Source organism: Rousettus aegyptiacus, unplaced genomic scaffold (assembly GCF_014176215.1).
Source record: "Rousettus aegyptiacus isolate mRouAeg1 unplaced genomic scaffold, mRouAeg1.p scaffold_m13_p_12, whole genome shotgun sequence".
Taxonomy (NCBI): domain Eukaryota; kingdom Metazoa; phylum Chordata; class Mammalia; order Chiroptera; family Pteropodidae; genus Rousettus; species Rousettus aegyptiacus.
The window spans coordinates 93,244,728-93,257,319 of record NW_023416287.1 but is presented as its reverse complement, the minus strand read 5'-3'; the positions used below and the strand labels follow the sequence as shown (position 1 = coordinate 93,257,319).

General features: G+C 59.1%; 1 pseudogene; it reads left to right on the top strand.

Moving 5' to 3' along the window:
• Window positions 1–2,750: 2,750 nt before the first annotated feature.
• LOC118610307 lies at window positions 2,751–2,869 on the top strand (annotated as a pseudogene).
• The last annotated feature ends 9,723 nt before the right edge of the window (window positions 2,870–12,592 follow it).

The following is a 12,592-nucleotide window of genomic DNA, read 5'->3' as shown; positions in this document are numbered from 1 at the left end:
GCTTCCCTGAGAGGCTGGCCTCGGCTGCCACGGCAGGGTCGAGGTGCTGTCGCAGCGCCCCGCGCCTGTTGGTCGCAGTGACGCGTGCCACCGACCCGTGGCGCCTCCGTTCCCCGCGAGGACCTCCACAGCCCGGCCTCAGCTCGTCTGCTGCTCTGCCACTGAGCATGTTGTGCAGACTCAAATGCCTGTGAATTTATTTCAACTTTTCATGATAAAAAGTCAGACTCCAGACTATAGCTCAAAAATCAAAGCTGGAGGCTACACTAGCTCTGCGGTATTCTAGATTTTTCTTGGGAGGAAGCAGCTGTAGGCAAGGCAGGCTTGCTCCTGACTGTGTGGGCAGTGAGGGGTCGGGCAGCAATGGTGAGGATGGAATGTGCCTGGAACCCCCAGGCTGCGGGGGGTCCCCTCCAAGCCCTCGTGGGTCTGGTCGGAACAGAAAGTGGGTGTGGCGACGCTTTCTATGAGCGAGCTGGCCAGACGGTGAGGAGGGAAGGAGAAAGACCCAGAGGTGCTCCCCACGGAGTGGGGGACAGGGAACTCTGGAAGCGGGGCGGGGGGTGGGGGGGGAGGTTGGCTCGCAGAAATGGGAGACGCGCGTGGGCCAGGAGGACGCACGCGCCAGCGCATCCCGGGGACTCAGGAGGGCTCCTTTGAAAAATGCCGCAGGCGCTTTGCGCAGGACGGAAGAGAAGGATGTCCACCCTGAGCTCATGTGCGAGGGAGAGTTTGGGGCCTCACGGTTACTTTTGGGAATTGGAGATCGAAAACGTGAAAATAAGAAGTAAAGATGATGGAGTCTGTCGCAGGAGACGTCTGGCTGTTGGCTGGCCGGACCAAGGCTGGTGCGACCGGGAGGTGGGCGGGAGGGAGGGACCCGGCCCGGACCCCCTCAGCAGCCTGTAAACCCAGGCTCATTGCCGAGTCTGAGTCCTCTGCGCTGGTAGCTGGCCCTGGGCCCTAGGTCACCTACTGTACCTGCGGCCCAGGCGGCCCAGGCGCCCAGGCACCGGATGCTGCCCCCTAACGGTCACGGGCAGGCACAGGCGCAGCTGGCGGGGGGCGGGGGTCGGGTTTGCACCCCACCTACGCTGCTTCCAGGGCGTCGCGCGCATCTTGGGGTCTCCCGCCTTGGCAGACGCGGCCCGGGGTCTACGTCGAGCTCCTAATCCTCTAACACTCTTTCTTAGGGCTCTGCGCCCACGGCCCGGACTCACCTACTGTCCCTTCCTCCGAAACGAGCGGGCGTCACACGGGCCGCTGGGGTCAGAACACCCGCCGCCGACAAGCTGTGACGCGTGGCCGCTGCGCCGACCCCCCCGCCTTTCGAGGGCTTAATCACCTCTCCGAGCCGCTCCGTATTTCTTAATGGCTCACTTCGCACTGATTTGTTTTTAAAGAGCAAAACCCTCTTCAAACAAGCACCACTCAGTACAATTTCCCTAAGAGGCCACTTGTGGGCCTGCGGGCCGGGGCCCTGTGTGCAGGGTGACAGCATGGAGCCCAGGGTGTGCTGGGAAGCACAATTAAAACATGGCTGCGTGGTTTCTTCGCGCGCTTATGTAACTGGTGATTTTCTTCTTTTTTCCAGAAAAAAAGGGAGACTGCAGCAGGGTGACAGGGAGATGCCTCGGCAGCGAATAAAATGAATACCCGCTGTAAAAAAAATGTCAAAATGTGGATGTGCCTCCAATCATTTAAAAAATAGAAGGTGATAAGTTGAAAATGTCAGGTAATTGGCAGACAGATAGAAAGTTAAACTGTGTCCTCAGCGAAGAAAATTAACCAGCAGCTGCCAGCAGGGACCCCAAGGTCATGTGAATGCCAGAACCAAGCGGAGCCCAATCATTCAGGAGGGGCCGCGGCTGGCCGTCCCCTCCCTGGTCATTTCCAGTCCTCTCAGGAACTGCCCTGAACTACTGCCAACATGTGTTCATTTCTAAAAATTACATAGATTGTGATGTATTACCCATCACACGACAAAAACCCACTGTGAATTAAATCAGCCCTTTGTTTAAATTGCTCCCCGGCAATACATATCAAATCATCATAAATGACATTGAAGTTATAATCTGCAGTCCCCGGCCTCGGCCGCTGATAAGGCTCCACCGCGGGACGATCAATACTTACTATTCATTTTTGAAATTATCTTCACATTGATCCCTGAACAAGCACGGGCAGCGCAGAGGCACAGCGCCTTTAATACAATAATTATATAAAGCTTTACGGGCTCATCCTCCCAGCCAATAAAAGCTGTCAACTGGCAGAGACAGTTACAACCCCATAATCCATCAAAACCCTGTTCTCTGACCTGTGGGCTCCCGGGCTTCCAGGAGCCACGGCAAACATGCCCGCCGAGGGGGCGCGGGCTGCCGGGCTGAACAAAGGCTGCGGGCGGACTGCGCCGGCGCGGCCCCGGGGGGCTGCGCGCTCCCCGTGTTTCTCGGCAGAAGCAGCGAAGGCTCATCTGTGTGTCCGTTTGCTAATCGTAACTCGCCGGGGAAGACCCACAGCCAGCCACTTCCCTGCTTTTATTTCTTGGTGTTTGATTTGCCGGGTTGGATTCTGTACCAGATGCCGTGTAGGGGTGAAGCCAGCCCGCGGAGATCAGAGAGGGCACCGTAGCACAGGGACGGGGGGCCTAGGTCCACAGAGGGGGGACAGGTCAGCGGCCGTGGCACTTAGCCTCAGAGCTCACACACGCGCGCGCGCACACACACAGAAACACACAAAGCAACACAAATACAGTCTACGGCCTCGCCGCCCTGAACGCGCCCGATCCCGTCTGATCTTGGAAGCTCAGCAGGGTCCGGCCTGGTTAGTACTTGGATGGGAGACCACTTAGGATGACCAGGTGCTGTAGGCTAAAAAAAAAAAAAGAAAAAAGAAAAAAAGAAACACAAATACAGACACACACACACACACACACACAGCGAGAGACACACATACCCAGACGTACACACACACACAGGAACATTCAAACAAAATTATACAAGGCCTATGTTACCATTAATGATAACAGTTATTTGCTGAATTTGTTCAATATGCCATTAAATTTAACCCTGCTTAGAGAAGTAGAAAAACGCAAACGGAGTATACCTTGGCTTTTTCTATTAATGCAGTTTCCTATGAATTTTCTGTTATTGTCTCTTATTAATCAGTCATGACTTGACCAGAGCACTGGAGAGGTGGCTGGGGGCAGCGACGTCCCCAAGAGGGTGGTCAGGAGCAGGCGTCCTCGTGCTGCGGGGCAGCTGGGGACACGGACGGGCAGCTGGGGACACGGAGGCGCTCTCTGCAGTGCGGGTGGCAGACGACCCGCTGGGCATGGCCGGGCCCCCCGGGGAGGTGAGCCGGCATGCGCGCCAAGCCAGGCCGCTCCGTGCCCGCGGACGGGGGTCCCAGGCCCTTACCTTCCTCGTCACCCCCAAGTCCCACCCTTCGGCCTGAGCCCTCCTTTCCCAAACGACCTTCTCCAAGGTGGCAGAGATCCCAAACATGCCAAAAACCGTGCCGCTGGATTTTAAAAGAATCTTTGGAAATTTCGTTTATTATTTAATGTTATCAACAGTAAAACATGCGAGAGGAACGGTCGCGTGGCCTGGAGCGGGGCAAGCCTCGGTGCGCATGCGCTGTCACCTGGGTTGGATGAACGCTGTGTCTTCCGAGTGGGCGAACAGTTTGGTTAGTTAAGGTGCCAAGAGGAAACCGGCAGGCTGAGCCCGCCCGCTGGGGCCACGGCCAACAAACCGTAGGGCATGGGGGTGGGGGGCAGCGGCGTCACGGGAGTGCCATGGATGCGAAGAGCTGGAATGACCAAGCCCCAGGGCTGCAGAGCCGTCAGAACCGGCGCTGGGCCTCGGTATCTTCCACCCGTTAATTTTAATTTTAATTTTTATTATTATTATTATTATTATTATTATTATTATTATTATTATTATTTTGTTGTCAAAAGCAGCGCAGTGCATCTACTAACGACAACAGGGGAGAGAAAAGCGGGAGAAGCTGGCCAGTGTCCGGGGGAGGGGTGCACAGCCCGCCCAGGGGCGTCTGTCCAGCGTGGGGACCCAGGCGCCTGGAGGGTCGCCGTCCACCCCGATGCCCCATCCGGCGCCCCCCACGCAGCATCTTTGCCGTGGACATCTCCGCTGTAGCGCAATTTTTGCTGCAAACGTTTTTTGCCACCTAACTAATTGGCTGGAAGGTGATTTTGACATTAAAGAAAAAGGTAAAATCACGAGATATAAAAGAGGGACATTACAAAGGACATAAAAAATTAAAGACTTTTTTGCAAAAATGCAAACATTGAATGTATTGAAATTGTGTGTAGATTTGCAGCAATGAGCAAGTGATTTTTTTTTTTTGCAGGCCGCACCTACACACTCTTTCTTCAAAGGGAAATGTGGGTTTGCTCTGCGCCCCAAAGACGCCCTCTGCGCCCCAAAGACACCTCTCTTTCTCCTCCCGGGGTTGCGTGTTTGAAAATAAGAAGCCAACTCTTGGGGGAAATTCTTCATCCGGATCAGTGCTAACTATGTTAAGGTCACCGCGCGTCCCCTTGTCCGCGTGGAGGCCCCGATGAGGGCCGCTAAGCTTCGCGGAGAACAGAGAAGTGGGAGGGGCCCCGAGGACTTGGTCACCAGAGGGATGAAACCAAACAGACGGTCGCACAAAGGGAGAAACAGCCACGCTGGCGACCGGCGGCGCTATCTATCTTTTTTACAGCAAAATCAACTTAGGACCCGTTGCTTACGCTGCGGACACGTTTGCGGCAAAGCGCCCCGAGCCGCCGTGCCCCCTGGTTTGTGCGCTTACTCTGGGGAGACCAGCGCGTGAGCGGGAAGCCCGCGACGGCGCGGAGCACAGAGGGAGGCGGAGGCCGCTGGCCCGGACGGCCGCCTTCCGTCTGAGCCGCCTCGGAGGGGCAGCCCGCGGCCCCCGCCAGCGCCCGCGGCCGCTGCGCGCCGGGCTCCCAGGCAGGCAGCGTGGGCTTCGCTGACCTTGGCCGCGCGCCGCAGCCCCTCCTCACCCCCGCGCACTGTCACGCGGCAGCGCGTTCCCACACCGGAGCTCCCGCCCCTCCCGCTCCCCAGCTCTGCACGTGCAGACTCCTCCGTCTGGGACCCCTCGGACTCGCCCCCGCGCCCCTTCCTCTGCTTATTCCCAGAAACCTTCCCTGTCCGAGGAAGGCTGGCCCGCCCTGTCCCCCCCCTTCCCGCATGACCTCACGTACCAGGGTCCCCGCAGTAACACCTACCACATGCGCGTTAAGCGCCGGAGTGACGATTCGGTCAGCATCTGCCTCCTCACCCGGCTGGGAGACCCGCAGACAGAAGCAAGTCTCGCTGAGCTGATACCGATGTCCACACAGGGGGACAGAAGGCCCCAACCTTGTCACGCCACCGATATCTGCCCAAAGGATGAAGGAACAACTCGGCCCGGGTGAAGCTGCTCACACCCGTGTGCCACGCCCGTGCGCAGCAGGTAATGGAAACACACAAGATAAACTCACCGCCACCGTTTCTTATTCGCACAGTTCAGTGGTGTGAAGCACACTGACCGTCGGGGACACGGAGGCCACGCCTCAGAGGGCAGCAGGTGGGACAGCGGGGCGGGGTCCGGGGTGGCTCCGAGGAGCCCCGGGGCTCGGCCCCCTGGAGGAGGACCTGGAGTCAGTGGTAGGGATTTGGGGAAGACGGGGCTGCAGGCCAGCGGGGCGGGAACGGGGTCGGTTAGAGGGCGTTCTTTTTCTTCAGCCCAACTAGGAAGAGGGACAATGTGGGCCAGGAGGAAGCATCCGGAGCCTGGAGAACGTCTCGGCTCATCAGAAACTGGACATTATCTGCCATGGCACCACCCTCGTCTCTGAGTTAGAGTCTCGTCCAAATGTAAATGTAAAAAATTCACTCCTTAGGTGAATATGTCATAATACGTACAGTTTATCATGACAGTTCTTCCTAAATATGAACTATCGGAGCAATCCCTACCCCTGGAGAAGCCATTAAAGAAACGGAAAGATGCAGAATGGTTTTCACTGTTCTGTCGCTGGGACGGACCGACCAAGGGCTGGTTGGATTTACGGGCGGCAGAGAGCGCAGCGCCCACAGTGGGCGGCGAGAGGCCCAGGGGGTTTCCGGCGGGCGGAGGGCGCGTCGCTCCGGGCGCAACCTGGAGGCGCTTCTGCCAGGCGCCTCCTTCCAGGCTCCGTCCCGCCGTGAGTCAGTCACACACGTCGCGAGCCCGTCACCCAGCCCGCGGACAGCGCACGTCCGCAGAGACGCGGCCACGTTGGACACATCTGGAATTCCCCGGGAAGGCGAGGTGCCGCGTCTTGTATTTTTATTTAATTGCTTTCGACTTATAACAATGGGGAGGTAGTGAGCTGTGCGAGGGCGGCGCTGGCCCGGGGGGGGGCGGACGATGTAGCTATTATCTCGTGCGCGCGAAGGTCACCGACCCGAGCGGCCCGAGCGGCGGGAGCGTGAGGGACCCTGTGCAATTCAATCTCTACACAAATAAAGGAGAAGGGCCGCAATGCCAGGATAATGAAGAGTCTCGCAGCAAAGGGAGGCCTGTCCCCGAGGAGCGTCCTCGCTGGGCCCCGCGCTGGGCCCACGCGCTCGCCGGGCTGGCACGGCCGCCTGACGCCGTTAGTGGAATCCGGGCTCGGGACAGGCGGCCGGGCCGGCGCCGAGCAGCCGTGACTCAGCCCCACGCACGCGCTCGTCACCCGCCGTGCCCGCTCCTGGAGACCGTTGCTCACTGAGAAACTGTCATGGGGCCTGAGAGTAACCGTTCGCCCGCCTGTGCTTTTCGGAGGACGCCTGCCGCGTGCCCGGCCGCCTGCCGCGTCCCCGACCGCCCGCCGCGTGCCCGACCGCCCGCCACGTCCCCGGCCGCCCGCCGCGTCCCCGACCGCCCGCCGTGTGCCCGACCGTGTGGAACGTTGGGCCAGAAGGGAGCACGGGTTCTAAGCCAACGCGAAACATGACACAAACACGACCCTGGGAGTTATAAAGTGGGGTCCTTGTCTGGGCGCCACCGCTAAAACGGGGAAGGGTTAGTGTTCGGCGCGGACGCGCTGCCCGTGAAGGTTCGCTGTGACTCGGAAGAGCCCGGGTCATGCCCGAAAAGTCCCCTCTGCCCGACGCCTGGTCAGAGCGCCCAGCGTGGTGCTCACAGGGGACACTGCCTCGGCTGGGGGACGGGACCAGGGCGGACGCGACGCTCTGTCAGCCTCCCTTCCGAAGGCGCAGGGACCCGGAGGCGGAAGCGGCCTCACGGCGCGGGGCACCGCAATGCTCCTGGGGGGCTCCAGACTCTCACCGTCGAGGAAACGGTGGTTGAGGGAATGGGGTTCGGGGGCAGGGGGGTGGATGACACTGTGAGGGACTGGAAGACCCACCTCAGAGGACGGTGACTCCCTCTCGGCTTTAAGTTCCCTTTTCACTGCAGAACGGTGTTAGGTTTACAAAACGTCGCAGGTGCTCGAAATGGTGGCCGCGGGCCGTTCCCGCGGTGGCCCCTGGTTTGGGCGCCCGACATGATAAGCGTGCATTCGTCACCACTGACACGTACGTGGATGCGCTGTGAGCGATGACACATCCCTCTACGTGGACCTCACCAGCCTGTCCCCAGCGCCCGCCCCCGGCCCGGGAGCCCGGCTGGAGCACCGTGTGGCACTCGGGAACCATGCCCGCCCTGGGGCCGCTGTCAGACTGGCCTGGGGGATCCCGACAGCGGGGGAGGCCTGGTCACGTGGCGAGCAGGCTGCCCCCCATGGGGCTGGGGCTGGGGTTTTCCTCAGAGTCGGGACTCGCGGGGCTGGGGAGGAGGAGCACCGCGAGCCGCCCCGCCCCGCCCCGCGCGCTGGCCCGGAGGACCGCTCCGGAAGCGCCACGGCTCCCGCGGGGGCCACGCGCCTCGGCAGCCCCATGCGGCACCCGGAGCCGTCTGGAAACGCGTCTCCTCGCCCCGCTCATCCGACCGCGTGTCGATGAAAACACTCGGGTGACGATCCCGCATCACGCTCTTTATCTTCCTGCTCGCGTCGCCCTGGCTTCGGCCGCCGGGGGCTCCTCCGGCTGGTCCCCACGACCCTTTCACTCACCCCCATCGCTGAGGCGGCTTTCGCTTTTCTTTCTTATTTAACACTTTGAGGCAGGAATTAGAAACTCCCTCTTCCCTTGAACCCGTGTGCGAGTGCAGGGACGCGCTCGCCGCGGACGGGCTGCGTGCACGCGCTCTGCTCGGGCCTGCGGCGCGGACGCTCGCTCACGCGCCGGGCGGCACGAGAATGAGATTAATATATTTGTTTGTCTCGAAACTACGGTCGAGCCAGAACACAAGTCCTGCCCGGTGCGTTCTGTGCTCCCGAACAAGACAGCGGTGAAAGAGACCAAAAAAAAAAAAAAAAAACAGACCCCGGGCCGAGACACGTGTGCTCACGGACCGGAAGTGGGGCCGAGACACCCGGGGCCTGCTGGTCCCCGAGGACCGGGCGGCGACACCGGGGTCTCGGCTGCTGCAGCGACGCAGGCGACCTGGGCACCACGGGGGGCCGCGCGTGTCGCGGGGGCAGGAGGAGGGCCGGGGACCAGCGGCGGAGCCGTGGTGGAGCCGCAGCGGAGCCGCCGCTTGTCGCCACGTGTTAGCCGAAGACTGGAAACGAAGAAAAGCCCCCTCTGGGCTCGCCGGGTGTCGATGGCACCGCCGGCGGGGACAGGTAACCGCGGCCCTCGGACGAGGAGGGTGACGAGAAACCAAGCGGAGACGCCGGGCGGTGGGGACGCAGCGCACCCAGAGCCGCGCCGAGGAGCCGAGCGCGTCCCAAGCCCGGCCGCTCCGAGACATTCGATTTTCAGAAATCACAGAAGCGAAAGTCAAGCCAGAAGCAAGTGCACAGGAGGCTTGTGCGGACCCACCCCAGTCCCAAGCACGCGGGACGGAGTGTGACCTTCGGCTCAGAACTCAGATGGACAGTAACGCGGCAGATTCGCCACCCGATCGCGACTCAGACGTCGCCACAGTAAAGTGCTCACAAGTCGTAAGGCCAGGCTGAGGGCGCATTTGTCCCCGAGGCCGCAGGCCGCAGAATCGTGACGGGCAGACCTGGCTTAGAGGCCACCCGGCAAGGATTGTCCCTTGGAGGTGGGACACCGTCACCCCTCTGCAAGGCCAAGGTCGTGTCCCTCGGGCACCACTTCCCACCACTGGCCACTGCCTGCACCTGCCCGGCTGTGGCCCAGACGCTGAGGCATCGCAGCCTTCAGCTCCCAGGCCTTGCCGCTCACCTTCCTCTTCTTCGCCTCGGAGGGCCGAGGCTCCTCCTGGGTCCGTCACATGGACCGTGGATGCCTGAGATGGGTGAGTCAGGCTGGGTCTCCTGTGTCATCCCAGGGGGATGGCTGTCTGCCAGCTGGACGGCGCTCACACCCCTCCTGGTGAGTCCGGCCCCCAGCCCGCGGGTCAGTGGGATCTGCGTTATACCCGCTGCCATGCAGGAGAGCCCGGGTCCCTGCCCTTCCTCTCGTCTGTCTGTCTGTCTGTCTCTCTCCCTGTGAACAGAAGGGTTTTAAGATGATGAGATTATTTATGTCTTACTCCCTGATTTTTGTCTCTCGCAATCCACTATGAAAAGTGTAGCCGGCAGAGGGAGATTCGGCTACTTTATCTCCTTAAAGGGATAATTTTAATAAATTACATCGCCTTCTGGAAGTGTGTCGCCGAGCAGCGTGTGCTCTGCGTGATATCTGTAACCCGCACGTATTTTTGAAGGCCAAGAACATCCGTAGGTCGTTGTTTTTATATTAAAGACGATGACGTTTCAATGACAGTTCGCAGCATGCCCTCTGGTGTGTCACCCTTCTCTGCCTCACCCAGGTGAGGTCACCGAACTGAAAGGAAATGGGTCAGGACTTACCTGGAACATTTTCTCAAATCTGTTAGGTAGAGAGAAAACTATTCTAAAAAGTAAATATGGTTCATTTGTTAGCTTTCACATAGTTTCATCCTGAAGAGAATTTAAACATGGAAGTAGATTCCGCGGCGTCTTGGGAGGTGCTCGCCAGGTTTCGATCTCACCGACTGAACGCTCGCCGGCCCTGCAGTGCGCGTGCCCAGCCGCCTCGTCGGGGCCACCCCATCGTGCGGGCCGCCATGCGGGCCACCGTCCCGTGGGTGCCAGCTTCATTCAGACCAGGCCCCCCTCACATCCTGCGGCCGACGGCTGAAATCATAGGCTGAGGGCCTGCGAGTCCGTTTCTGGACCTTTGGTGGCGGGACCAGGTTCGGCGGCCGGGCATTGATGGTGCGTTCTCGCTTTTACGTGGCTCGGGGGCTGGAGCCAGCCCGGTCAGCCCCTGACGAGGCGTGGCCGCCCTGTCTGATCCCTCCCTCGACCCTGATGACATGTCGTACGCCGCGTGGCACCACTCGTGACAGCAGTAGAGGCCACGGTCTTCTCCGGCCGATCCCCCCTTTAGTTAACATGCCCCCCGGAACTGTGGCCCTAACTTCTCGTCTCTGCTGGAAGCCGCATCTCCCCACAGCTGACGGATGAAGAAAACCGTCCACACCTTGGTGTAAACCTCTGTTTACTTCAGCGTAACAGACCATCTACTTTTGTCTCAAATTAAAGCTCAAATTGTTTCTTTTATTTTCCACTTAACGTCATATCATTAATACTTATGTGCATTTCGTGCCCTTTTAAACAAAAGTATAATTCCTGTACCTTGAACCAACCTGTGGGAACTATATTTGTATTTTATCTAAATCGCTTTGTTTTTTAAATGAGGGTTATAGGTGATATTGAGACGGGCATCACTGTAGATACGTTTTTACAATGTTTTTACAAGTGGAATTGTAGGGTTAAGGAGTACACGTACTTTTAGGGTTTGATATACGTTTAACAAATTTCCCTCTGAACCCTACACCGATGCATCCAGCGGTTTTACCAACAGTGGGTGTCTCCTCTGCGAGACTAATTTTTTTCTGTAAAAATAACTTCGTCGGTAACTTAAACCATTAAAAAGTCACCCTTCTCGATAAATTTGGATTTATTCCATTACGGTGGAGGCTGGGCATTTAAGAGGCACGCGCGGGTCCTTCGCAAAGCGCCGGCGCCCGTCGGGTGGGGAGACGCTGCTCGGGCCGCCGTGCGCTCTGCTTAGGGCGCGCCGTGGGGTGAGACCCGCGGAGTCCGCCAGCCGCTCGCGGGCGCGACAGGCGAGGCACACGGGGAGGCACACGCCCTCCGCAGGCTCCGGCCGGCGTCCGCCCGCCTGGTCCGGAGGTTTCACACCACGCACCCCGCCAGGCGGGCCGGCCGCCGTCGGCTCGCTGATGCGGTGAACACGTACTCCGGCGTTTTATCCGCGGCCGCCGCCGCACCGAGAGCACCAGGAAGACGCAGCAGCCGCCAGGCCAGCCGCGTCCCCTCCGGGGGGCACTGTCACCCCGCCTGGCATGCCTGCGGTTGCCCGTCCCACCCGGGCCGGCCGAGGGCCCGTGCCCGGTCCGTGGGTGTCCTGGGGCCCCGCCCCGGGCCCTGCTCCCCCGCATCCGCCCGCTGGTGGGGGCACCTAGGTCACGCTGAAGGGCGACGGACACCCTCCGCCGAAGGCAGGACGCGGGGACAGGCGTCAAGGCGCGCCCGGCACAGGCTCGGGGGGCGCCTGACGAAGCGGCCAGCGGAGATGGGGAGGGTCTGCCATTCACTGGGCTTCGCCGTGGCATTAGTTAAAACAGGAAACTTTCCCAAGTGGAGCCTGTTTGAAAGACTTCAAAGGTAATCGCGTCGTGCAGATCACATGAAGTTTTCTATGAGAATAAGAAAACCTAATACTCTCAATATACGACCAAACCAATATTATTATTCGCCACTATTAAGGAAAATAATTGAAACCGTCTCTTGGCGTCTCCATTTACCGGAGGGAGTGCCGTGATTCCGCTTGAGCTGGATCTAAAATGTCTCTGTGCGCCCCGCGGCTGAGCAGCCGAGGTCGGCGAGGGAAGGGTGGGCTGGGCGAGCGGACTCCCCAGGACTCCCCAGCATGCGCCGAAAAGCTGAACCCCGAACCCCCGGCGGGCAGCCCCGCCCCAAGGAGGACCACGCCCACGGGAATCTGCGAAGATTCCCCTAACTTTTACCTCCTGTCAGCGGGAAACAGGTAAGGTAAACGTGGAGCAGCACGCGGGCATGGAGACAGGGAAGATCTGTCTGCATCTTGCAACTGTATCACAAGCCCCCGACTTTTTTTGTTTACATTGTGATAAAACTCAGGTAAGATAAAATCCCAGTGAGTGGCATGTAGTATAGTCACAGAGTCATACAGTCATCACCCATCTCTAGTTCCGGAACCTTCTTACCTCCACTAAAGGAAACCCTGGACCCATTAACCAACTTACTTGTGTTTAGAATTTTCCTTAGGGCGAATGAGGTTTATTTACAAAGTGCTCAAATCCCTCGAATGAAAAGCTATGTTACAAAATGGTTCTGCTATGCTCATTTGCGTAATGATTTTAGATTTGAGAGTGGGACACAGTTAGTTTTAATATTGTACTGAGAATAAGGTCACTATCAAAGGAC